This window comes from Phalangium opilio, unplaced genomic scaffold, assembly GCF_054372755.1.
Source record: "Phalangium opilio isolate 3A_F unplaced genomic scaffold, DU_Popi_V2 ptg001170l_1, whole genome shotgun sequence".
NCBI lineage: Eukaryota > Metazoa > Arthropoda > Arachnida > Opiliones > Phalangiidae > Phalangium > Phalangium opilio.
In genome coordinates this window covers 4,187,908-4,215,683 of record NW_028324255.1, presented here as the reverse complement: position 1 = coordinate 4,215,683, position 27,776 = coordinate 4,187,908, and the positions used below count along the sequence as shown (strand labels likewise).

The following is a 27,776-nucleotide window of genomic DNA, read 5'->3' as shown; positions in this document are numbered from 1 at the left end:
AATAATGGTTTCAGTGGTTATATTTGAAAATAGCGAAAAAATTTTCAAAATGTGCTTTTCTGGTCGAGAAACGTCGATTTTGATAATGGTATCAAAAATCGAGGTACATTTTTATTTATTGATCAATCGAGATGAAATCACTTTTATTGAGTATTTTGTAGGTAATTAAGCTGAATACGGTCAAAAATTTGTCCAGAAAAAATGCATTCAAAAGTGTATTGAAAAAATCGCATGTTTTTTTCTTCAAGATACAAAATCCGTGACAACGATTTCTTACTGAAAGTTGAATTTGAACAGTTTTGTGAATGAATATCGTTACATTTGCTTGAATTAGAGCAAAAAATACAAAAATAATGGTTTCAGTGGTTATATTTGAAAATAGTGTAAAAATTCTCAAAATGTGCTTTTCTGGTCGAGAAACGTCAATTTTGAAAAAGGTATTAAAAATCGAGGTTCATTTTTATTTATTGATCAATCGAGATGAAATCACTTTTAATGAGTATTTTATAGGTAATTAAGCTTAAGTCGGTCAAAAATTTGTCCAGAAAAAAATGCATTCAAAAGTGTACCGAAAAAATCGCATGTTTTTTTTCTTCAAGATACAAAATCCGTGACAACGATTTCTTCTTGAAAATTGAATTTAAACAGTTTTTTGAATGAATATCGTTACATTTGCTTGAATTAAAGCAAAAAGTACAAAAATAATGGATTCATTGGTTATATTGGAAAATATTGAAAAAATACTCAAAATGTGCTTCTCTGGTCGAGAAACGTCGTTTTCGAAAATGTTATTAAGAATCGAGGTACATTTTTATTTATTGATCAATCGAGATGAAATCACTTTTAATGAGTATTTTGTAGGTAAATAAGCTGAATTCGGTCAAAGATTTGTCCAGAAAAAATGCATTCAAAAGTGTACCGAAAAAATCGCATGTTTTTTTTTCTTCAACATACAAAATCCGTGACAACGATTTTTTACTGAAAGTTGAATTTGAACAATTTTTTGAATAAATATCGTTACATTTGCTTGAATTACAGCAAAAAATACAAAAATAATGGTTTCAGTGGTTATATTTGAAAATAGTGAAAAAATTCTCAAAATGTGCTTTTCTGGTCGAGAAACGTCGATTTTGAAAAAGGTATTAAAAATCGAGGTACATTTTTATTTATTGATCAATCGAGATGAAATCACTTTTAACGAGTATTTTATAGGTAATTAAGCTTAAGTCGGTCAAAAATTTGTCCAGAAAAAAATGCATTCAAAAGTGTACCGAAAAAATCGCATGTTTTTTTCTTCAAGATACGAAATCCGTGACAACGATTTCTTATTGAAAATTGAATTTGAACAGTTTTTTGAATGAATATCGTTACATTTGCTTGAATTACAGCAAAAAATACAAAAATAATGGTTTCAGTGCTTATATTTGAAAATGGTGAAAAAATTCTCAAAATGTGCTTTTCTGGTCGAGAAACGTCGATTTTGAAAATGGTATTAAAAATCGAGGTACATTTTTATTTATTGATCATTCGAGATGAAATAACTTTTAATGAGTATTTTATGGGTAATTAAGCCGAATTCGGTCAAAAATTTGTCCAGAAAAAAAATGCATTCAAAAGTGTACCGAAAAAATCGCATGTTTTTTTTCCTCAAGATACAAAATCCGTGACAACGATTTCTTATTGAAAATAGAATTTGAACAGTTTTTTGAATGAATATCGTTACATTTGCTTGAATTAGAGCAAAAAATACAAAAATAATGGTTTCAGTGGTTATATTTGAAAATAGTGTAAAAATTCTCAAAATGTGCTTTTCTGGTCGAGAAACGTCGATTTTGAAAAAGGTACTAAAAATCGAGGTACATTTTTATTTATTGATCAATCGAGATGAAATCACTTTTAATGAGTATTTTATAGGAAATTAAGCTTAAGTCGGTCAAAAATTTGTCCAGAAAAAAATGCATTCAAAAGTGTACCGAAAAAATCGCATGTTTTTTTCTTCAAGATTCGAAATCCGTGACAACGATTTCTTATTGAAAATTGAATTTGAACAGTTTTTGGAATGAATATCGTTACATTTGCTTGAATTACAGCAAAAAATACAAAAATAATGGTTTCAGTGGTTATATTTGAAAATAGTGAAAAAATTTTCAAAATATGCTTTTCTGGTCGCGAAACGTCGATTTTGAAAATGGTATTAAAAATCGAGGTACATTTTTATTTATTGATCAATCGAGATGAAATCACTTTTAATGAGTATTTTATAGGTAATTAAGCTTAAGTCGGTCAAAAATTTTTCCAGAAAAAAATGCATTCAAAAGTGTACCGAAAAAAATCGCATGTTTTTTCTTCAAGATACAAAATCCGTGACAACGATTTCTTACTGAAAATTGAATTTGAACAGTTTTTTGAATGAATATCGTTACATTTGCTTGAATTACAACAAAAAATACAAAAATAATGGTTTCAGTGGTTATATTTGAAAATAGTGAAAAAATTTTCAAAATGTGCTTTTCTGGTCGCGAAACGTCGATTTTGAAAATGGTATTAAAAATCGAGGTACATTTTTATTTATTGATCAATCGAGATGAAATCACTTTTAATGAGTATTTTATAGGTAATTAAGCTTAAGTCGGTCAAAAATTTTTCCAGAAAAAAATGCATTCAATAGTGTACCGAAAAAAATCGCATGTTTTTTTCTTCAAGATACAAAATCCGTGACAACGATTTCTTACTGAAAATTGAATTTGAACAGTTTTTTGAATGAATATCGTTACATTTGCTTGAGTTACAGCAAAAAATATAAAAATAATGGTTTCAGTGGTTATATTTGAAAATAGTGAAAAAATTCTCAAAATGTGCTTTTCTGGTCGAGAAACGTCGATTTTGATAATGGTATCAAAAATCGAGGTACATTTTTATTTATTGATCAATCGAGATGAAATCACTTTTATTGAGTATTTTGTAGGTAATTAAGCTGAATACGGTCAAAAATTTGTCCAGAAAAAATGCATTCAAAAGTGTACCGAAAAAATCGCATGTTTTTTTCTTCAAGATACAAAATCCGTGACAACGATTTCTTACTGAAAGTTGAATTTGAACAGTTTTGTGAATGAATATCGTTACATTTGCTTTAATTAGAGCAAAAAATACAAAAATAATGGTTTCAGTGGTTATATTTGAAAATAGTGTAAAAATTCTCAAAATGTGCTTTTCTGGTCGAGAAACGTCAATTTTGAAAAAGGTATTAAAAATCGAGGTTCATTTTTATTTATTGATCAATCGAGATGAAATCACTTTTAATGAGTATTTTATAGGTAATTAAGCTTAAGTCGGTCAAAAATTTGTCCAGAAAAAAATGCATTCAAAAGTGTACCGAAAAAATCGCATGTTTTTTTCTTCAAGATACGAAATCCGTGACAACGATTTCTTATTGAAAATTGAATTTGAACAGTTTTTTGAATGAATATCGTTACATTTGCTTGAATTACAGCAAAACATACAAAAATAATGGTTTCAGTGGTTATATTTGAAAATAGTGAAAAAATTTTCAAAATGTGCTTTTCTGGTCGCGAAACGTCGATTTTGAAAATGGTATTAAAAATCGAGGTACATTTTTATTTATTGATCAATCGAGATGAAATCACTTTTAATGAGTATTTTATAGGTAATTAAGCTTAAGTCGGTCAAAAATTTTTCCAGAAAAAAATGCATTCAAAAGTGTACCGAAAAAAATCGCATGTTTTTTTCTTCAAGATACAAAATCCGTGACAACGATTTCTTACTGAAAATTGAATTTGAACAGTTTTTTGAATGAATATCGTTACATTTGCTTGAATTACAACAAAAAATACAAAAATAATGGTTTCAGTGGTTATATTTGAAAATAGCGAAAAAATTTTCAAAATGTGCTTTTCTGGTCGAGAAACGTCGATTTTGATAATGGTATCAAAAATCGAGGTACATTTTTATTTATTGATCAATCGAGATGAAATCACTTTTATTGAGTATTTTGTAGGTAATTAAGCTGAATACGGTCAAAAATTTGTCCAGAAAAAATGCATCCAAAAGTGTATTGAAAAAATCGCATGTTTTTTTCTTCAAGATACAAAATCCGTGACAACGATTTCTTACTGAAAGTTGAATTTGAACAGTTTTGTGAATGAATATCGTTACATTTGCTTGAATTAGAGCAAAAAATACAAAAATAATGGTTTCAGTGGTTATATTTGAAAATAGTGTAAAAATTCTCAAAATGTGCTTTTCTGGTCGAGAAACGTCAATTTTGAAAAAGGTATTAAAAATCGAGGTTCATTTTTATTTATTGATCAATCGAGATGAAATCACTTTTAATGAGTATTTTATAGGTAATTAAGCTTAAGTCGGTCAAAAATTTGTCCAGAAAAAAATGCATTCAAAAGTGTACCGAAAAAATCGCATGTTTTTTTTCTTCAAGATACAAAATCCGTGACAACGATTTCTTCTTGAAAATTGAATTTAAACAGTTTTTTGAATGAATATCGTTACATTTGCTTGAATTAAAGCAAAAAGTACAAAAATAATGGATTCATTGGTTATATTTGAAAATATTGAAAAAATACTCAAAATGTGCTTCTCTGGTCGAGAAACGTCGTTTTCGAAAATGTTATTAAGAATCGAGGTACATTTTTATTTATTGATCAATCGAGATGAAATCACTTTTAACGAGTATTTTATAGGTAATTAAGCTTAAGTCGGTCAAAAATTTGTCCAGAAAAAAATGCATTCAAAAGTGTACCGAAAAAATCGCATGTTTTTTTCTTCAAGATACGAAATCCGTGACAACGATTTCTTATTGAAAATTGAATTTGAACAGTTTTTTGAATGAATATCGTTACATTTGCTTGAATTACAGCAAAAAATACAAAAATAATGGTTTCAGTGCTTATATTTGAAAATGGTGAAAAAATTCTCAAAATGTGCTTTTCTGGTCGAGAAACGTCGATTTTGAAAATGGTATTAAAAATCGAGGTACATTTTTATTTATTGATCATTCGAGATGAAATAACTTTTAATGAGTATTTTATGGGTAATTAAGCCGAATTCGTTCAAAAATTTGTCCAGAAAAAAAATGCATTCAAAAGTGTACCGAAAAAATCGCATGTTTTTTTTCCTCAAGATACAAAATCCGTGACAACGATTTCTTATTGAAAATAGAATTTGAACAGTTTTTTGAATGAATATCGTTACATTTGCTTGAATTAGAGCAAAAAATACAAAAATAATGGTTTCAGTGGTTATATTTGAAAATAGTGTAAAAATTCTCAAAATGTGCTTTTCTGGTCGAGAAACGTCGATTTTGAAAAAGGTACTAAAAATCGAGGTACATTTTTATTTATTGATCAATCGAGATGAAATCACTTTTAATGAGTATTTTATAGGAAATTAAGCTTAAGTCGGTCAAAAATTTGTCCAGAAATAAATGCATTCAAAAGTGTACCGAAAAAATCGCATGTTTTTTTTCTTCAAGATACAAAATCCGTGACAACGATTTCTTATTGAAAATTGAATTTGAACAGTTTTTTGAATGAATATCGTTACATTTGCTTGAATTAAAGCAAAAAGTACAAAAATAGTGGTTTCAGTGGTTATATTTGAAAATATTGAAAAAAATACTCAAAATGTGCTTTTCTGGTCGAGAAACGTCGATTTTGAAAAAGGTATTAAAAATCGAGGTACATTTTTATTTATTGATCAATCGAGATGAAATCACTTTTAATGAGTATTTTATAGGTAATTAAGCTTAAGTCGGTCAAAAATTTGTCCAGAAAAAAATGCATTCAAAAGTGTACCGAAAAAATCGCATGTTTTTTCTTCAAGATACGAAATCCGTGACAACGATTTCTTATTGAAAATTGAATTTGAACAGTTTTTTGAATGAATATCGTTACATTTGCTTGAATTACAGCAAAAAATACAAAAATAATGGTTTCAGTGCTTATATTTGAAAATGGTGAAAAAATTCTCAAAATGTGCTTTTCTGGTCGAGAAACGTCGATTTTGAAAATGGTATTAAAAATCGAGGTACATTTTTATTTATTGATCAATCGAGATGAAATCACTTTTAATGAGTATTTTATAGGTAATTAAGCTTAAGTCGGTCAAAAATTTTTCCAGAAAAAAATGCATTCAATAGTGTACCGAAAAAAATCGCATGTTTTTTTCTTCAAGATACAAAATCCGTGACAACGATTTCTTACTGAAAATTGAATTTGAACAGTTTTTTGAATGAATATCGTTACATTTGCTTGAGTTACAGCAAAAAATATAAAAATAATGGTTTCAGTGGTTATATTTGAAAATAGTGAAAAAATTCTCAAAATGTGCTTTTCTGGTCGAGAAACGTCGATTTTGATAATGGTATCAAAAATCGAGGTACATTTTTATTTATTGATCAATCGAGATGAAATCACTTTTATTGAGTATTTTGTAGGTAATTAAGCTGAATACGGTCAAAAATTTGTCCAGAAAAAATGCATTCAAAAGTGTACCGAAAAAATCGCATGTTTTTTTCTTCAAGATACAAAATCCGTGACAACGATTTCTTACTGAAAGTTGAATTTGAACAGTTTTGTGAATGAATATCGTTACATTTGCTTTAATTAGAGCAAAAAATACAAAAATAATGGTTTCAGTGGTTATATTTGAAAATAGTGTAAAAATTCTCAAAATGTGCTTTTCTGGTCGAGAAACGTCAATTTTGAAAAAGGTATTAAAAATCGAGGTTCATTTTTATTTATTGATCAATCGAGATGAAATCACTTTTAATGAGTATTTTATAGGTAATTAAGCTTAAGTCGGTCAAAAATTTGTCCAGAAAAAAATGCATTCAAAAGTGTACCGAAAAAATCGCATGTTTTTTTCTTCAAGATACGAAATCCGTGACAACGATTTCTTATTGAAAATTGAATTTGAACAGTTTTTTGAATGAATATCGTTACATTTGCTTGAATTACAGCAAAACATACAAAAATAATGGTTTCAGTGGTTATATTTGAAAATAGTGAAAAAATTTTCAAAATGTGCTTTTCTGGTCGCGAAACGTCGATTTTGAAAATGGTATTAAAAATCGAGGTACATTTTTATTTATTGATCAATCGAGATGAAATCACTTTTAATGAGTATTTTATAGGTAATTAAGCTTAAGTCGGTCAAAAATTTTTCCAGAAAAAAATGCATTCAAAAGTGTACCGAAAAAAATCGCATGTTTTTTTCTTCAAGATACAAAATCCGTGACAACGATTTCTTACTGAAAATTGAATTTGAACAGTTTTTTGAATGAATATCGTTACATTTGCTTGAATTACAACAAAAAATACAAAAATAATGGTTTCAGTGGTTATATTTGAAAATAGCGAAAAAATTTTCAAAATGTGCTTTTCTGGTCGAGAAACGTCGATTTTGATAATGGTATCAAAAATCGAGGTACATTTTTATTTATTGATCAATCGAGATGAAATCACTTTTATTGAGTATTTTGTAGGTAATTAAGCTGAATACGGTCAAAAATTTGTCCAGAAAAAATGCATTCAAAAGTGTATTGAAAAAATCGCATGTTTTTTTCTTCAAGATACAAAATCCGTGACAACGATTTCTTACTGAAAGTTGAATTTGAACAGTTTTGTGAATGAATATCGTTACATTTGCTTGAATTAAAGCAAAAAGTACAAAAATAATGGATTCATTGGTTATATTTGAAAATATTGAAAAAATACTCAAAATGTGCTTCTCTGGTCGAGAAACGTCGTTTTCGAAAATGTTATTAAAAATCAAGGTACATTTTTATTTATTGATCAATCGAGATGTAATCACTTGTAATGAGTATTTTGTAGGTACTTAAGCTGAATTAGGTCAAAAATTTGTCCAGAAAAAAATGCATTCAAAAGTGTACCGAAAAAATCGCATGTTTTTTCTTCAAGATACGAAATCCGTGACAACGATTTCTTATTGAAAATTGAATTTGAACAGTTTTTTGAATGAATATCGTTACATTTGCTTGAATTACAGCAAAAAATACAAAAATAATGGTTTCAGTGGTTATATTTGAAAATAGTGTAAAAATTCTCAAAATGTGCTTTTCTGGTCGAGAAACGTCAATTTTGAAAAAGGTATTAAAAATCGAGGTTCATTTTTATTTATTGATCAATCGAGATGAAATCACTTTTAATGAGTATTTTATAGGTAATTAAGCTTAAGTCGGTCAAAAATTTGTCCAGAAAAAAATGCATTCAAAAGTGTACCGAAAAAATCGCATGTTTTTTTTTCTTCAAGATACAAAATCCGTGACAACGATTTCTTCTTGAAAATTGAATTTAAACAGTTTTTTGAATGAATATCGTTACATTTGCTTGAATTAAAGCAAAAAGTACAAAAATAATGGATTCATTGGTTATATTTGAAAATATTGAAAAAATACTCAAAATGTGCTTCTCTGGTCGAGAAACGTCGTTTTCGAAAATGTTATTAAGAATCGAGGTACATTTTTATTTATTGATCAATCGAGATGAAATCACTTTTAATGAGTATTTTGTAGGTAAATAAGCTGAATTCGGTCAAAGATTTGTCCAGAAAAAATGCATTCAAAAGTGTACCGAAAAAATCGCATGTTTTTTTTTCTTCAACATACAAAATCCGTGACAACGATTTTTTACTGAAAGTTGAATTTGAACAATTTTTTGAATAAATATCGTTACATTTGCTTGAATTACAGCAAAAAATACAAAAATAATGGTTTCAGTGGTTATATTTGAAAATAGTGAAAAAATTCTCAAAATGTGCTTTTCTGGTCGAGAAACGTCGATTTTGAAAAAGGTATTAAAAATCGAGGTACATTTTTATTTATTGATCAATCGAGATGAAATCACTTTTAACGAGTATTTTATAGGTAATTAAGCTTAAGTCGGTCAAAAATTTGTCCAGAAAAAAATGCATTCAAAAGTGTACCGAAAAAATCGCATGTTTTTTTTTCTTCAAGATACAAAATCCGTGACAACGATTTCTTATTGAAAATTTAATTTAAACAGTTTTTTGAATGAATATCATTACATTTGCTTGAATTTTAGCAAAAAGTACAAAAATAATGGTTTCAGTGGTTATATTTGAAAATATTGAAAAAATACTCAAAATGTGCTTCTGTGGTCGAGAAACGTCGTTTTCGAAAATGTTATTAAAAATCGAGGTACATTTTTATTTATTGATCAATCGAGATGAAATCACTTTTAATGAGTATTTTGTAGGTAATTAAGCTGAATTCGGTCAAAAATTTGTCCAGAAAAAAATGCATTGAAAAGTGTACCGAAAAAATCGCGTGTTTTTTTTCTTCAAGATACAAAATCCGTGACAACGATTTCTTATTGAAAATTGAATTTGAAAGTTTTTTGAATGAATATCGTTACAATTGCTTGAATTACAGCAAAAAATACAAAAATAATGGGTTCAGTGGTTATATGTGAAAATAGTGGAAAAATTCTCAAAATGTGCTTTTCTGGTCGAGAAACGTCGATTTTGAAAATGGTATTAAAAATCGAGGTACATTTTAATTTATTGATCAATCGAGATGAAATCACTTTTATTGAGCATTTTGTAGGTAATTAAGCTGAATACGGTCAAAAATTTGTCCTGAAAAAATGCATTCAAAAGTGTACCGAAAAAATCGCATGTTTTTTTTCTTCAAGATACAAAATCCGTGACAATGATTTCTTACTGAAAATTGAATTTGAACAGTGTTTTGAATGAATATCGTTACATTTGCTTGAATTAAAGCAAAAAGTACAAAAATAATGGATTCATTGGTTATATTTGAAAATATTGAAAAAATACTCAAAATGTGCTTCTCTGGTCGAGAAACGTCGTTTTCGAAAATGTTATTAAAAATCAAGGTACATTTTTATTTATTGATCAATCGAGATGTAATCACTTTTAATGAGTATTTTGTAGGTACTTAAGCTGAATTAGGTCAAAAATTTGTCCAGAAGAAAATGCATTCAAAAGTGTACCGAAAAAATCGTATGTTTTTTTTCTTCAAGATACAAAATCCGTGACAACGATTTCTTACTGAAAATTCATTTTGAACAGTTTTTTGAATGAATATCGTTACATTTGCTTGAATTACAGCAAAAAATACAAAAATAATGGTTTCAATGGTTATAATTGAAAATATTGAAAAAATACTCAAAATGTGCTTCTGTGGTCGAGAAACGTCGTTTTCGAAAATGTTATTAAAAATCGAGGTACATTTTTATTTATTGATCAATCGAGATGAAATCACTTTTAATGAGTATTTTGTAGGTAATTAAGCTGAATTCGGTCAAAAATTTGTCCAGAAAAAAATGCATTGAAAAGTGTACCGAAAAAATCGCATGTTTTTTTTCTTCAAGATACAAAATCCGTGACAACGATTTCTTATTGAAAATTGAATTTGACAGTTTTTTGAATGAATATCGTTACATTTGCTTGAATTACAGCAAAAAATGCAAAAATAATGGATTCATTGGTTATATTTGAAAATATTGAAAAAATACTCAAAATGTGCTTCTCTGGTCGAGAAACGTCGTTTTCGAAAATGTTATTAAGAATCGAGGTACATTTTTATTTATTGATCAATCGAGATGAAATCACTTTTAATGAGTATTTTGTGGGTAAATAAGCTGAATTCGGTCAAAGATTTGTCCAGAAAAAATGCATTCAAAAGTGTACCGAAAAAATCGCATGTTTTTTTTCTTCAACATACAAAATCCGTGACAACGATTTTTTACTGAAAATTGAATTTGAACAATTTTTTGAATAAATATCGTTACATTTGCTTGAATTACAGCAAAAAATACAAAAATAATGGTTTCAGTGGTTATATTTGAAAATAGTGAAAAAATTCTCAAAATGTGCTTTTCTGGTCGAGAAACGTCGATTTTGAAAAAGGTATTAAAAATCGAGGTACATTTTTATTTATTGATCAATCGAGATGAAATCACTTTTAACGAGTATTTTATAGGTAATTAAGCTTAAGTCGGTCAAAAATTTGTCCAGAAAAAAATGCATTCAAAAGTGTACCGAAAAAATCGCATGTTTTTTTTTCTTCAAGATACAAAATCCGTGACAACGATTTCTTATTGAAAATTTAATTTAAACAGTTTTTTGAATGAATATCGTTACATTTGCTTGAATTATAGCAAAATGTACAAAAATAATGGTTTCAGTGGTTATATTTGAAAATATTGAAAAAATACTCAAAATGTGCTTCCCTGGTCGAGAAACGTCGTTTTCGAAAAGGTTAAAAGCCGAACGCCAATTTCATTGAGCCACGGAAGCTCTGAAATTAAATGGTCGTCAGGTATTGTGGAAAATCTTTGGCTTTTAAAGTTAAATTTGAGATGTCACAACAACGCTCCCTGGTGGGCTTGAATCACCAACCTTTCGGTTAACAGATGAACGCGATAACCATTGCGCAACGGAAGCTTAGAATTTAAAATGTTGTCAGGTATTGTGGAAAACCACTGGTTTTTACCTTACATTTGAGGTCTCACAACACCGCTCCCGGGTGGCCTCGAACCACCAACCTTTCGGTTAACAGATGAACGTGATAACCATTGCGCCACGGAAGCTCTGAAATTAACTGGTTGTCAGGTATTGTGGAAAAACTTTGACTTTTTACGCTACATCTGAGACCCCACAACACCTCTAACGGGTGGGCTGGAACCACCAACCTTACGGATAACAGCCGAACGCGCTAACCATTGCACCACGGAAGCCCAAAAATTAACTGGTCGTCAGGTATTGTGGAAAACTTTGATTTTTACGTCACATCTGAGACCTCACAACACCGCTCCCGGATAGGCTCGAACCACCAACCTTTCGGTTAACTGCCGAACGCGCTAACCATTGCGCCACGGAAGCCCAAAAATTAAATGGTCGTCAGTGTATTGTGGAAAAACTTTGGCTTTTTACGTTACATTTGAGATCTCACAACACCGCTCCCGGGTGTGCTCGAACCACCAACAATTCGGTTAACAGCCGAACGCGCTAACTATTGAGCCACAGAAGCCAAATATTAAATGTTCGTCAGGTATTGTGGAAAAACTCTGACTTTTTACATTACATCTGAGACCTCACAATACCGCTCCCGGATGGGCTCGAACCACCAAACTATCGGTTAAAAGCCGAACGCCAATTTCATAGAGCCGCGGAAGCTCTGAAATTAAATGGTCGTCAGGTATTGTGGAAAATCTTTGGCTTTTAACGTTAAATTTGAGATGTCACAACACCGCTCCCGGGTGGGCTTGAATCACCAACCTTTCGGTTAACAGATGAACGCGATAACCATTGCGCAACGGAAGCTTAGAATTTAAAATGTTGTCAGGTATTGTGGAAAACCACGGGTTTTTACCTTACATCTGAGACCTCACAACACCGCTCCTGGATGGGCTCGAACCACCAACCTTTCGGTTAACAGCCGAACGCGCTAACCATTGCGCCACGGAAGCCCAAAAATTAAATGGTCGTCAAGTATTGTTGAAAAACTTTGGCTTTTTACGTTACATTTGATATCTCACAACACCGCTCCCGGGTGGGCTCGAACCACCAACCTTTCGGTTAACAGCCGAACGCGCTAACCATTGCGCCACGGAAGCTCAGAAATTCAATGGTTGTCCGGTATTGTGGAAAACTTATGACTTTTTACGCTACATCTGAGACCCTACAACACCTCTCATGGGTGGGCTCGAACCACCAACCTTTCGGTTAACAGCCGAACGCGTTAACCATTGCGCCACGGAAGCCCAAATATTAAATGGACGTCAGGTATTGTGGAAAAACTTTGACTTTTAACGTCACATCTGAGACCTCACAACACCGCTTCCGGATGGGCTCGAACCACCAACCTTTCGGTTAACAGCCGAACGCGCTAACCATTGCGCCACGGAAGCCCAAATATTAAATGGACGTCAGGTATTGTGGAAAAACTTTGACTTTTTACGTCACATCTGAGACCTCACAACACCGCTCCCGGGTGGGCTCGACCCAACAACCTTTCGGTTAATAGCCGAACGCGCTAACCATTGAGCCACGGAAGCTCAGCAATTTAATGGTTGTCAGGTATTGTGGAAAACTTATGACTTTTTACGCTACATCTGAGACCCCACAACATCTCTCCCGGGTGGGCTCGAACCACCAACCTTTCGGTTAACAGCTGAACGCGCTAACCTTTACGCCACGGAAGCCCAAAAATTAGATTTTCGTCAGGCATTGTGGAAAAACACCGACTTTTTACGTTACATCTGAGACCTCACAACACCGCTCCCGGGTAGGCTCGAACCACCAACCCTTCGGTTAACAGCTGAACGCGATAACCATTGCGCAACGGAAGCCCAAATATTAAATGGACGTCAGGTATTGTGGAAAAACTTTGACTTTTTACGTCACATCTGAGACCTCACAACACCGCTCCCGGATGGGCTCGAACCACCAACCTTTCGGTTAACAGCCGAACGCGCTAACCATTGCGCCACGGAAGCCCAAATATTAAATGGACGTCAGGTATTGTGGAAAAACTTTGACTTTTTACGTCACATCTGAGACCTCACAACACCGCTCCCGGGTGGGCTCGAACCACCAACCTTTCAGTTAACAGCCGAACGCGCTAACCATTGCGCCACGGAAGCCCAAAAATGAAATGGTCGTCAAGTATCTTGGAAAACTTTTGACTTTTTACGCTACATCTGAGACCCCACAACACCTCTCCCGGGTGGAATGGAACCACCAACCTTTCGGTTAACAGCTGAACGCGCAAACAATTGAGCCACGGAAGCTCAGAAATAAACTGGTTGTCAGGCATTGCGGAGAAACTATGACTTTTTACGTTACTTATAAAACTTAACACCAACGTTCCCGGGTGGGCTTGAGCCACCAACCTTTCGGATAACAGCCGAACGCGCTAACCATTGCGCCACGGAAGCCCAAAAATTAAATGTTCGTCTGGTATTGTGCAAAAACACTGACTTTTTACGTTACATCTGAGACCCTACAACACCTCTCATGGGTGGGCTCGAACCACCAACCTTTCGGTTAACTGCTAAACGCGCCAACCATTGCGCCACGGAAGCCCAAAAATAAAACGTTCGTCAGGTATTGTGGAAAAACCCTGACTTTTTACGTTACATCTGAGACCTCACAACAACGCTCTTGGATGGGCTCGAACCACCAACCTTTCGGTTAACAGCCGAACGCGCTAACCATTGAGCCACGGAAGCTCAGAAATTAAATGGTTGTCAGGTATTGTGGAAAACTTATGACTTTTTACGCTACATCTGAGACCCCACAACATCTCTCCCGGGTGGGCTCGAACCACCAACCTTTCAGTTAACAGCCGAACGCGCTAACCATTGCGCCACGGAAGCCCAAAAATGAAATGGTCGTCAAGTATCGTGGAAAACTTTTGACTTTTTACGCTACATCTGAGACCCCACAACACCTCTCCCGGGTGGAATGGAACCACCAACCTTTCGGTTAACAGCTGAACGCGCAAACAATTGAGCCACGGAAGCTCAGAAATAAACTGGTTGTCAGGTATTGCGGAGAAACTATGACTTTTTACGTTACTTATAAAACTTAACACCAACGTTCCCGGGTGGGCTTGAGCCACCAACCTTTCGGATAATAGCCGAACGCGCTAACCATTGAGCCACGGAAACTCAGAAATTAAATGGTTGTCAGGTATTGTGGAAAACTTATGACTTTTTACGCTACATCTGAGACCCCACAACATCTCTCCCGGGTGGGCTCGAAACACCAACCTTTCGGTTATAAGCTGAACGCGCTAACCTTTACGCCACGGATGCCCAAAAATTAGATGTTCGTCAGGCATTGTGGAAAAACACCGACTTTTTACGTTACATCTGATACCTCACAACACCGCTCCCGGATGGGCTCGAACCACCAACCTTTCGGTTAACAGCCGAACGCGCTAACCATTGCGCCACGGAAGCCCAAAAATTAAATGTTCGTCTGGTATTGTGCAAAAACACTGGCTTTTTACGTTACATCTGAGACCTCACAACACCGCTCCCGGGTGGGCTCGAACCATCAACCTTTCGGTTAACAGCTGAACGCGATAACCATTGCGCAACGGAAACCCAAATATTAAATGGACGTCAGGTATTGTGGAAAAACTTTGACTTTTTACGTCACATCTGAGACCTCACAACACCGCTCAAACCACCAACCTTTCGGTTAACAGCTGAACGCGCTAACCTTTACGCCACGGAAGCCAAAAAATTAGATTTTCGTCAGGCATTGTGGAAAAAAAACCGACTTTTTACGTTACATCTGAGACCTCACAACACCGCTCCCGGATGGGCTCGAACCACCAACCCTTCGGTTAACAGCCGAACGCGCTAACCATTGCGCCACGGAAGCCCAAAAATTAAATGTTCGTCTGGTATTGTGCAAAAACACTGACTTTTTACGTTACATCTGAGACCTCACAACACCGCTCCCGGGTGGTCTCGAACCACCAACCTTTCGGTTAACAGCTGAACGCGATAACCATTGAGCCACGGAAGCTCAGAAATTAAATGGTTGTCAGGTATTGTGGAAAACTTATGACTTTTTACGCTACATCTGAGACCCCACAACATCTCTCCCGGGTGGGCTCGAACCACCAACCTTTCGGTTAACAGCTGAACGCGATAACCATTGCGCAACGGAAGCCCAAATATTAAATGGTCGTCAGGTATTGCTGAAAAAAATTGGCTTTTTACGTTACATTTGAATTATCGCAACACCGCTCCCGGGTGGGCTCGACCCACCAACCTTTCGGTTAATAGCCGAACGCGCTAACCATTGAGCCACGGAAGCTCAGAAATAAAATGGTTGTCAGGTATTGTGGAAAACTTATGACTTTTTACGCTACATCTGAGACCCCACAACATCTCTCCCGGGTGGGCTCGAACCACCAACCTTTCGGTTAACAGCTGAACGCGCAAACCATTGAGCGACGGAAGCTCAGAAATAAACTGTCTGTCAGGTATTGCGGAGAAACTATGATTTTTACGTTACTTATAAAACTTAACACCAACGTTCCCGGGTGAGCTTGAGCCACTAACCTTTCGGATAACAGCCGAACGCGCTAACCATTGAGCCACGGAAACTCAGAAATTAAATGGTTGTCAGGTATTGTGGAAAACGTATGACTTTTTACGCTACATCTGAGACCCCACAACATCTCTCCCGGGTGGGCTCGACCCACCAACCTTTCGGTTAATAGCCGAACGCGCTAACCATTGAGCCACGGAAGCTCAGAAATTAAATGGTTGTCAGGTATTGTAGAAAACTTATGACTTTTTACGCTACATCTGAGACGCCACAACATCTCTCCCGGGTGGGCTCGAACCACCAACCTTTCGGTTAACAGCTGAACGCGCAAACCATTGAGCCACGGAAGCTCAGAAATAAACTGTCTGTCAGGTATTGCGGAGAAACTATGACTTTTTACGTTACTTATAAAACTTAACACCAACGTTCCCGGGAGGGCTTGAGCCACCAACCTTTCGGATAACAGCCGAACGCGCTAACCATTGAGCCATGGAAACTCAGAAATTAAATGGTTGTCAGGTATTGTGGAAAACTTATGACTTTTTACGCTACATCTGAGACCCCACAACATCTCTCCCGGGTGGGCTCGACCCACCAACCTTTCGGTTAATAGCCGAACGCGCTAACCATTGAGCCACGGAAGCTCAGAAATTAAATGGTTGTCAGGTATTGTGGAAAACTTATGACTTTTTACGCTACATCCGAGACCCCACAACATCTCTCCCGGGTGGGCTCGAACCACCAACCTTTCGGTTAACAGCTGAACGCGCTAACCTTTACGCCACGGAAGCCCAAAAATTAGATTTTCGTCAGGCATTGTGGAAAAAAACCGACTTTTTACGTTACATCTGAGACCTCACAACACCGCTCCCGGATGGGCTCGAACCACCAACATTTCGGCTAAAAGCCGAACGCGCTAACCATTGCGCCACGGAAGCCCAAAAATTAAATGTTCGTCTGGTATTGTGCAAAAACACTGACTTTTTACGTTACATCTGAGACCTCACAACACCGCTCCCGGGTGGGCTCGAACCACCAACCTTTCGGTTAACAGCTGAACGCGATAACCATTGCGCAACGGAAGCCCAAAAATTAAATGTTCGTCTGGTATTGTGCAAAAACACTGGCTTTTTACGTTACATCTGAGACCTCACACACCGCTCCCGGGTGGGCTCGAACCATCAACCTTTCGGTTAACAGCTGAACGCGATAACCATTGCGCAACGGAAGCCCAAATATTAAATGGACGTCAGGTATTGTGGAAAAACTTTGACTTTTTACGTCACATCTGAGACCTCACAACACCGCTCCCGGATGGGCTCGAACCATCAACCTTTCGGTTAACAGCTGAACGCGATAACCATTGCGCAACGGAAACCCAAATATTAAATGGACGTCAGGTATTGTGGAAAAACTTTGACTTTTTACGTCACATCTGAGACCTCACAACACCGCTCAAACCACCAACCTTTCGGTTAACAGCTGAACGCGCTAACCTTTACGCCACGGAAGCCCAAAAATTAGATTTTCGTCAGGCATTGTGGAAAAAAAACCGACTTTTTACGTTACATCTGAGACCTCACAACACCGCTCCCGGATGGGCTCGAACCACCAACCTTTCGGTTAACAGCTGAACGCGATAACCATTGAGCCACGGAAGCTCAGAAATTAAATGGTTGTCAGGTATGGTGGAAAACTTATGACTTTTTACGCTACATCTGAGACCCCACAACATCTCTCCCGGGTGGGCTCGAACCACCAACCTTTCGGTTAACAGCTGAACGCGATAACCATTGCGCAACGGAAGCCCAAATATTAAATGGTCGTCAGGTATTGCTGAAAAAAATTGGCTTTTTACGTTACATTTGAATTATCGCAACACCGCTCCCGGGTGGGCTCGACCCACCAACCTTTCGGTTAATAGCCGAACGCGCTAACCATTGAGCCACGGAAGCTCAGAAATAAAATGGTTGTCAGGTATTGTGGAAAACTTATGACTTTTTACGCTACATCTGAGACCCCACAACATCTCTCCCGGGTGGGCTCGAACCACCAACCTTTCGGTTAACAGCTGAACGCGCAAACCATTGAGCCACGGAAGCTCAGAAATAAACTGTCTGTCAGGTATTGCGGAGAAACTATGATTTTTACGTTACTTATAAAACTTAACACCAACGTTCCCGGGTGAGCTTGAGCCACTAACCTTTTGGATAACAGCCGAACGCGCTAACCATTGAGCCACGGAAACTCAGAAATTAAATGGTTGTCAGGTATTGTGGAAAACGTATGACTTTTTACGCTACATCTGAGACCCCACAACATCTCTCCCGGGTGGGCTCGACCCACCAACCTTTCGGTTAATAGCCGAACGCGCTAACCATTGAGCCACGGAAGCTAAGAAAATAAATGGTTGTCAGGTATTGTAGAAAACTTATGACTTTTTACGCTACATCTGAGACCCCACAACATCTCTCCCGGGTGGGCTCGAACCACCAACCTTTCGGTTAACAGCTGAACGCGCAAACCATTGAGCCACGGAAGCTCAGAAATAAACTGTCTGTCAGGTATTGCGGAGAAACTATGACTTTTTACGTTACTTATAAAACTTAACACCAACGTTCCCGGGAGGGCTTGAGCCACCAACCTTTCGGATAACAGCCGAACACGCTAACCATTGAGCCATGGAAACTCAGAAATTAAATGGTTGTCAGGTATTGTGGAAAACTTATGACTTTTTACGCTACATCTGAGACCCCACAACATCTCTCCCGGGTGGGCTCGACCCACCAACCTTTCGGTTAATAGCCGAACGCGCTAACCATTGAGCCACGGAAGCTCAGAAATTAAATGGTTGTCAGGTATTGTGGAAAACTTATGACTTTTTACGCTACATCCGAGACCCCACAACATCTCTCCCGGGTGGGCTCGAACCACCAACCTTTCGGTTAACAGCTGAACGCGCTAACCTTTACGCCACGGAAGCCCAAAAATTAGATTTTCGTCAGGCATTGTGGAAAAAAACCGACTTTTTACGTTACATCTGAGACCTCACAATACCGCTCCCGGATGGGCTCGAACCACCAACATTTCGGTTAAAAGCCGAACGCGCTAACCATTGCGCCACGGAAGCCCAAAAATTAAATGTTCGTCTGGTATTGTGCAAAAACACTGACTTTTTACGTTACATCTGAGACCTCACAACACCGCTCCCGGGTGGGCTCGAACCACCAACCTTTCGGTTAACAGCTGAACGCGATAACCATTGCGCAACGGAAGCCCAAAAATTAAATGTTCGTCTGGTATTGTGCAAAAACACTGGCTTTTTACGTTACATCTGAGACCTCACACACCGCTCCCGGGTGGGCTCGAACCTACAACCTTTCGGTTAACAGCTGAACGCGATAACCATTGCGCAACGGAAGCCCAAATATTAAATGGACGTCAGGTATTGTGGAAAAACTTTGACTTTTTACGTCACATCTGAGACCTCACAACACCGCTCCCGGATGGGCTCGAACCATCAACCTTTCGGTTAACAGCCGAACGCGCTAACCATTGAGCCACGGTAGCTCAGAAATTAAATGGTTGTCAGGTATTGTGGAAAACTTATGACTTTTTACGCTACATCTGAGACCCCACAACATCTCTCCCGGGTGGGCTCGAACCACCAACCTTTCGGTTAACAGCTGAACGCGATAACCATTGCGCAACGGAAGCCCAAATATTAAATGGTCGTCAGGTATTGCTGAAAAAAAATTGGCTTTTTACGTTACATTTGAATTCTCGCAACACCGCTCCCGGGTGGGCTCGACCCACCAACCTTTCGGTTAATAGCCGAACGCGCTAACCATTGAGCCACGGAAGCTCAGAAATTAAATGGTTGTCAGGTATTGTGGAAAACGTATGACTTTTTACGCTACATCTGACACCCCACAACATCTCTCCCGGGTGGGCTCGAACCACCAACCTTTCGGTTAACAGCTGAACGCGCAAACCATTGAGCCACGGAAGCTCAGAAATAAACTGTCTGTCAGGTATTGCGGAGAAACTATGATTTTTACGTTACTTATAAAACTTAACACCAACGTTCCCGGGTGGGCTTGAGCCACTAACCTTTCGGATAACAGCCGAACGCGCTAACCATTGAGCCACGGAAACTCAGAAATTAAATGGTTGTCAGGAATTGCGGAGAAACTATGACTTTTTACGCTACATCTGAGACCCCACAACATCTCTCCCGGGTGGGCTCGACCCACCAACCTTTCGGTTAATAGCCGAACGCGCTAACCATTGAGCCACGGAAGCTCAGAAATTAAATGGTTGTCAGGTATTGTAGAAAACTTATGACTTTTTACGCTACATCTGAGACCCCACAACATCTCTCCCGGGTGGGCTCGAACCACCAACCTTTCGGTAAACAGCTGAACGCGCAAACCATTGAGCCACGGAAGCTCAGAAATAAACTGTCTGTCAGGTATTGCGGAGAAACTATGACTTTTTACGTTACTTATAAAACTTAACACCAACGTTCCCGGGTGGGCTCGACCCACCAACCTTTCGGTTAATAGCCGAACGCGCTAACCATTGAGCCACGGAAGCTCAGAAATTAAATGGTTGTCAGGTATTGTGGAAAACTTATGACTTTTTACGCTACATCCGAGACCCCACAACATCTCTCCCGGGTGGGCTCGAACCACCAACCTTTCGGTTAACAGCTGAACGCGCTAACCTTTACGCCACGGAAGCCCAAAAATTAGATTTTCGTCAGGCATTGTGGAAAAAAACCGACTTTTTACGTTACATCTGAGACCTCACAACACCGCTCCCGGATGGGCTCGAACCACCAACCTTTCGGTTAACAGCCGAACGCGCTAACCATTGCGCCACGGAAGCCCAAAAATTAAATGTTCGTCTGGTATTGTGCAAAAACACTGACTTTTTACGTTACATCTGAGACCTCACAACACCGCTCCCGGGTGGGCTCGAACCATCAACCTTTCGGTTAACAGCTGAACGCGATAACCATTGCGCAACGGAAGCCCAAATATTAAATGGACGTCAGGTATTGTGGAAAAACTTTGACTTTTTACGTCACATCTGAGACCTCACAACACCGCTCCCGGATGGGCTCGAACCATCAACCTTTCGGTGAACAGCCGAACGCGCTAACCATTGCGCCACGGAAGCCCAGAAATAAACTGTCTGTCAGGTATTGCGGAGAAACTATGACTTTTTACGTTACTTATAAAACTTAACACCAACGTTCCCGGGTGGGCTTGAGCCACCAACCTTTCGGATAACAGCCGAACGCGCTAACCATTGAGCCACGGAAGCTCAGAAATTAAATGGTTGTCAGGTATTGTGGAAAACGTATGACTTTTTACGCTACATATGAGACCCCACAACATCTCTCCCGTGTGGGCTCGAACCACCAACCTTTCGGTTATAAGCTGAACGCGCTAACCTTTACGCCACGGAAGCCCAAAAATTAGATGTTCGTCAGGCATTGTGGAAAAACACCGACTTTTTACGTTACATCTGAGACCTCACAACACCGCTCAAGGATGGGCTCGAACCACCAACCTTTCGGTTAACAGCCGAACGCGCTAACCATTGCGCCACGGAAGCCCAAAAATTAAATGTTCGTCTGGTATTGTGCAAAAACACTGGCTTTTTACGTTACATCTGAGACCTCACAACACCGCTCCCGGGTGGGCTCGAACGATCAACCTTTCGGTTAACAGCTGAACGCAATAACCATTGCGCAACGGAAGCCCAAATATTAAATGGACGTCAGGTATTGCTGAAAAACTTCGGCTTTTTACGTTACATTTGAGATCTCGCAACACCGCTCCCGGGTGGGCTTGAGCCACCAACCTTTCGGATAACAGCCGAACGCGCTAACCATTGAGCCACGGAAGCTCAGAAATTAAATGGTTGTCAGGTATTGTGGAAAACTTATGACTTTTTACGCTACATCTGAGACCCCACAACATCTCTCCCGGGTGGGCTCGAACCACCAACCTTTCGGTTAACAGCTGAACGCGCAAACCATTGAGCCACGGAAGCTCAGAAATAAACTGTCTGTCAGGTATTGCGGAGAAACTATGATTTTTACGTTACTTATAAAACTTAACACCAACGTTCCCGGGTGGGCTCGAACCACCAACCTTTCGGTTAACAGCTGAACACGCTAACCTTTACGCCACGGAAGCCCAAAAATTAGATTTTCGTCAGGCATTGTGGAAAAAAACCGACTTTTTACGTTACATCTGAGACCTCACAACACCGCTCCCGGATGGGCTCGAACCACCAACCTTTCGGTTAACAGCCGAACGCGCTAACCATTGCGCCACGGAGACTCAGAAATTAAATGGTTGTCAGGTATTGCGGAGAAACTATGACTTTTTACGCTACATCTGAGACCCCACAACATCTCTCCCGGGTGGGCTCGACCCACCAACCTTTCGGTTAATAGCCGAACGCGCTAACCATTGAGCCACGGAAGCTCAGAAATTAAATGGTTGTCAGGTATTGTAGAAAACTTATGACTTTTTACGCTACATCTGAGACCCCACAACATCTCTCCCGGGTGGGCTCGAACCACCAACCTTTCGGTTAACAGCTGAACGCGCAAACCATTGAGCCACGGAAGCTCAGAAATAAACTGTCTGTCAGGTATTGCGGAGAAACTATGACTTTTTACGTTACTTATAAAACTAAACACCAACGTTCCCGGGTGGGCTAGAGCCACCAACCTTTCGGATAACAGCCGAACGCGCTAACCCTTGAGCCACGGAAACTCAGAAATTAAATGGTTGTCAGGTATTGTGGAAAACTTATGACTTTTTACGCTACATCTGAGACCCCACAACATCTCTCCCGGGTGGGCTCGACCCACCAACCTTTCGGTTAATAGCCGAACGCGCTAACCATTGAGCCACGGAAGCTCAGAAATTAAATGGTTGTCAGGTATTGTGGAAAACTTATGACTTTTTACGCTACATCCGAGACCCCACAACATCTCTCCCGGGTGGGCTCGAACCACCAACCTTTCGGTTAACAGCTGAACGCGCTAACCTTTACGCCACGGAAGCCCAAAAATTAGATTTTCGACAGGCATTGTGGAAAAAAACCGACTTTTTACGTTACATCTGAGACCTCACAACACCGCTCCCGGATGGGCTCGAACCACCAACCTTTCGGTTAACAGCCGAACGCGCTAACCATTGCGCCACGGAGACTCAGAAATTAAATGGTTGTCAGGTATTGCGGAGAAACTATGACTTTTTACGCTACATCTGAGACCCCACAACATCTCTCCCGGGTGGGCTCGACCCACCAACCTTTCGGTTAATAGCCGAACGCGCTAACCATTGAGCCACGGAAGATCAGAAATTAAATGGTTGTCAGGTATTGTAGAAAACTTATGACTTTTTACGCTACATCTGAGACCCCACAACATCTCTCCCGGGTGGGCTCGAACCACCAACCTTTCGGTTAACAGCTGAACGCGCAAACCATTGAGCCACGGAAGCTCAGAAATAAACTGTCTGTCAGGTATTGCGGAGAAACTATGACTTTTTACGTTACTTATAAAACTTAACACCAACGTTCCCGGGTGGGCTTGAGCCACTAACCTTTTTGGGCTTCCGTGGCGCAATGGTTAGCGCGTTCGGCTGTTAACCGAAAGTTTGGTGGTTCGAGCCCATCCGGGAGCGGTGTTGTGGGGTCTCAGATGTAGCGTAAAAAGTCATAAGTTTTCCACAATACCTGACAACCATTTAATTTCTGAGCTTCCGTGGCTCAATGGTTAGCGCGTTCGGCTGTTATCCGAAAGGTTGGTGGCTCAAGCCCACGCGGGAACGTTGGTGTTAAGTTTTATAAGTAACTTAAAAAGTCATAGTTTCTCCGCAATACCTGACAACCAGTTTATTTCTGAGCTTCCGTGGCTCAATGTTTTGCGCGTTCAGCTGTTAACCGAAAGGTTGGTGGTTCGAGCCCATTCGGGAGCGGTGTTGTGAGGTCTTAGATGTGACGTAAAGAGTCAGTGTTTTTGCACAATACCAGACGAACATTTAGTTTTTGGGCTTCCGTGGCGCAATGGTTAGCGCGTTCGGCTGTTAACCGAAAGGTTGGTGGTTCGAGCCCATCCGGGAGCGGTGTTGTGAGGTCTCAGATGTGACGTAAAAAGTCAAAGTTTTTCCACAATACCTGACGTCCATTTAATATTTGGGCTTCCGTGGCGCAATGGTTAGCGCGTTCGGCTGTTAACCGAAAGTTTGGTGGTTCGAGCCCACCCATGAGAGGTGTTGTAGGGTCTCAGATGTAACGTAAAAAGTCAGTGTTTTTGCACAATACCAGACGAACATTTAATTTTTGGGCTTCCGTGGCGCAATGGTTAGCGCGTTCGGCTGTTAACCGAAAGTTTGGTGGTTCGAGCCCATCCGGGAGCGGTGTTGTGAGGTCTCAGATGTAACGTAAAAAGTGGGTGTTTTTCCACAATGCCTGACGAACATCTAATTTTTGGGCTTTCGTGGCGTAAAGGTTAGCGCGTTCAGTTTATAACCGAAAGGTTGGTGGTTCGAGCCCACCCGGGAGAGATGTTGTGGGGTCTCAGATGTAGCGTAAAAAGTCATAAGTTTTCCACAATACCTGACAACCATTTAATTTCTGAGCTTCCGTGGCTCAATGGTTAGCGCGTGCGGCTGTTATCCGAAAGGTTGGTGGCTCAAGCCCACGCGGGAACGTTGGTGTTAAGTTTTATAAGTAACTTAAAAAGTCATAGTTTCTCCGCAATACCTGACAACCATTTTATTTCTGAGCTTCCGTGGCTCAATGGTTTGCGCGTTCAGCTGTTAACCGAAAGGTTGGTGGTTCGAGCCCATCCGGGAGCGGTGTTGTGAGGTCTTAGATGTGACGTAAAGAGTCAGTGTTTTTGCACAATACCAGACGAACATTTAGTTTTTGGGCTTCCGTGGCGCAATGGTTAGCGCGTTCGGCTGTTAACCGAAAGGTTGGTGGTTCGAGCCCATCCGGGAGCGGTGTTGTGAGGTCTCAGATGTGACGTAAAAAGTCAAAGTTTTTCCACAATACCTGACGTCCATTTAATATTTGGGCTTCCTTGGCGCAACGGTTAGCGCCTTCGGCTGTTAACCGAAAGGTTGGTGGTTCGAGCCCATCCGGGAGCGGTGTTGTGAGGTCTCAGATGTGACGTAAAAAGTCAAAGTTTTTCCACAATACCTGACGTCTATTTAATATTTGGGCTTCCGTGGCGCAATGGTTAGCGCGTTCGGCTGTTAACCGAAAGTTTGGTGGTTCGAGCCCACCCATGAGAGGTGTTGTAGGGTCTCAGATGTAACGTAAAAAGTCAGTGTTTTTGCACAATACCAGACGAACATTTAATTTTTGGGCTTCCGTGGCGCAATGGTTAGCGCGTTCGGCTGTTAACCGAAAGTTTGGTGGTTCGAGCCCATCCGGGAGCGGTGTTGTGAGGTCTCAGATGTAACGTAAAAAGTGGGTGTTTTTCCACAATGCCTGACGAACATCTAATTTTTGGGCTTTCGTGGCGTAAAGGTTAGCGCGTTCAGTTTATAACCGAAAGGTTGGTGGTTCGAGCCCACCCGGGAGAGATGTTGTGGGGTCTCAGATGTAGCGTAAAAAGTCATAAGTTTTCCACAATACCTGACAACCATTTAATTTCTGAGCTTCCGTGGCTCAATGGTTAGCGCGTGCGTCTGTTATCCGAAAGGTTGGTGGCTCAAGCCCACGCGGGAACGTTGGTGTTAAGTTTTATAAGTAACTTAAAAAGTCATAGTTTCTCCGCAATACCTGACAACCAGTTTATTTCTGAGCTTCCGTGGCTCAATGGTTTGCGCGTTCAGCTGTTAACCGAAAGGTTGGTGGTTCGAGCCCATCCGGGAGCGGTGTTGTGAGGTCTCAGATGTGACGTAAAAAGTCAAAGTTTTTCCACAATACCTGACGTCCATTTAATATTTGGGCTTCCGTGGCGCAATGGTTAGCGCGTTCGGCTGTTAACCGAAAGTTTGGTGGTTCGAGCCCACCCATGAGAGGTGTTGTAGGGTCTCAGATGTAACGTAAAAAGTCAGTGTTTTTGCACAATACCAGACGAACATTTAATTTTTGGGCTTCCGTGGCGCAATGGTTAGCGCGTTCGGCTGTTAACCGAAAGTTTGGTGGTTCGAGCCCATCCGGGAGCGGTGTTGTGAGGTCTCAGATGTAACGTAAAAAGTGGGTGTTTTTCCACAATGCCTGACGAACATCTAATTTTTGGGCTTTCGTGGCGTAAAGGTTAGCGCGTTCAGTTTATAACCGAAAGGTTGGTGGTTCGAGCCCACCCGGGAGAGATGTTGTGGGGTCTCAGATGTAGCGTAAAAAGTCATAAGTTTTCCACAATACCTGACAACCATTTAATTTCTGAGCTTCCGTGGCTCAATGGTTAGCGCGTTCGGCTGTTATCCGAAAGGTTGGTGGCTCAAGCCCACGCGGGAACGTTGGTGTTAAGTTTTATAAGTAACTTAAAAAGTCATAGTTTCTCCGCAATACCTGACAACCAGTTTATTTCTGAGCTTCCGTGGCTCAATGTTTTGCGCGTTCAGCTGTTAACCGAAAGGTTGGTGATTCGAGCCCATCCGGGAGCGGTGTTGTGAGGTCTTAGATGTGACGTAAAGAGTCAGTGTTTTTGCACAATACCAGACGAACATTTAGTTTTTGGGCTTCCGTGGCGCAATGGTTAGCGCGTTCGGCTGTTAACCGAAAGGTTGGTGGTTCGAGCCCATCCGGGAGCGGTGTTGTGAGGTCTCAGATGTGACGTAAAAAGTCAAAGTTTTTCCACAATACCTGACGTCCATTTAATATTTGGGCTTCCGTGGCGCAACGGTTAGCGCCTTCGGCTGTTAACCGAAAGGTTGGTGGTTCGAGCCCATCCGGGAGCGGTGTTGTGAGGTCTCAGATGTGACGTAAAAAGTCAAAGTTTTTCCACAATACCTGACGTCTATTTAATATTTGGGATTCCGTGGCGCAATGGTTAGCGCGTTCGGCTGTTAACCGAAAGTTTGGTGGTTCGAGCCCACCCATGAGAGGTGTTGTAGGGTCTCAGATGTAACGTAAAAAGTCAGTGTTTTTGCACAATACCAGACGAACATTTAATTTTTGGGCTTCCGTGGCGCAATGGTTAGCGCGTTCGGCTGTTAACCGAAAGTTTGGTGGTTCGAGCCCATCCGGGAGCGGTGTTGTGAGGTCTCAGATGTAACGTAAAAAGTGGGTGTTTTTCCACAATGCCTGACGAACATCTAATTTTTGGGCTTTCGTGGCGTAAAGGTTAGCGCGTTCAGTTTATAACCGAAAGGTTGGTGGTTCGAGCCCACCCGGGAGAGATGTTGTGGGGTCTCAGATGTAGCGTAAAAAGTCATAAGTTTTCCACAATACCTGACAACCATTTAATTTCTGAGCTTCCGTGGCTCAATGGTTAGCGCGTGCGGCTGTTATCCGAAAGGTTGGTGGCTCAAGCCCACGCGGGAACGTTGGTGTTAAGTTTTATAAGTAACTTAAAAAGTCATAGTTTCTCCGCAATACCTGACAACCAGTTTATTTCTGAGCTTCCGTGGCTCAATGGTTTGCGCGTTCAGCTGTTAACC

The 27,776-nt window shown here is 39.5% G+C and overlaps 8 non-coding genes across 8 annotated transcripts; all 8 read right to left on the bottom strand.

Moving 5' to 3' along the window:
- Window positions 1-13,027: 13,027 nt before the first annotated feature.
- On the bottom strand, window positions 13,028-13,100 carry TRNAN-AUU (transfer RNA asparagine (anticodon AUU)). The gene has a single exon. It is a non-coding gene; the product is annotated as a tRNA-Asn (tRNA).
- Window positions 13,101-14,644: 1,544 nt separating this feature from the next.
- On the bottom strand, window positions 14,645-14,717 carry TRNAN-AUU (transfer RNA asparagine (anticodon AUU)). Its single transcript has one exon. It is a non-coding gene; the product is annotated as a tRNA-Asn (tRNA).
- Window positions 14,718-15,809: 1,092 nt separating this feature from the next.
- On the bottom strand, window positions 15,810-15,882 carry TRNAN-AUU (transfer RNA asparagine (anticodon AUU)). Its single transcript has one exon. It is a non-coding gene; the product is annotated as a tRNA-Asn (tRNA).
- Window positions 15,883-18,001: 2,119 nt separating this feature from the next.
- On the bottom strand, window positions 18,002-18,074 carry TRNAN-AUU (transfer RNA asparagine (anticodon AUU)). Its single transcript has one exon. It is a non-coding gene; the product is annotated as a tRNA-Asn (tRNA).
- A 1,102-nt stretch (window positions 18,075-19,176) lies between these two features.
- Window positions 19,177-19,249, bottom strand: TRNAK-UUU (transfer RNA lysine (anticodon UUU)). The gene has a single exon. It is a non-coding gene; the product is annotated as a tRNA-Lys (tRNA).
- Window positions 19,250-19,911: 662 nt separating this feature from the next.
- On the bottom strand, window positions 19,912-19,984 carry TRNAN-AUU (transfer RNA asparagine (anticodon AUU)). Its single transcript has one exon. It is a non-coding gene; the product is annotated as a tRNA-Asn (tRNA).
- A 661-nt stretch (window positions 19,985-20,645) lies between these two features.
- Window positions 20,646-20,718, bottom strand: TRNAN-AUU (transfer RNA asparagine (anticodon AUU)). Its single transcript has one exon. It is a non-coding gene; the product is annotated as a tRNA-Asn (tRNA).
- A 2,719-nt stretch (window positions 20,719-23,437) lies between these two features.
- TRNAN-AUU (transfer RNA asparagine (anticodon AUU)) lies at window positions 23,438-23,510 on the bottom strand. Its single transcript has one exon. It is a non-coding gene; the product is annotated as a tRNA-Asn (tRNA).
- Between the last annotated feature and the right edge of the window lie 4,266 nt (window positions 23,511-27,776).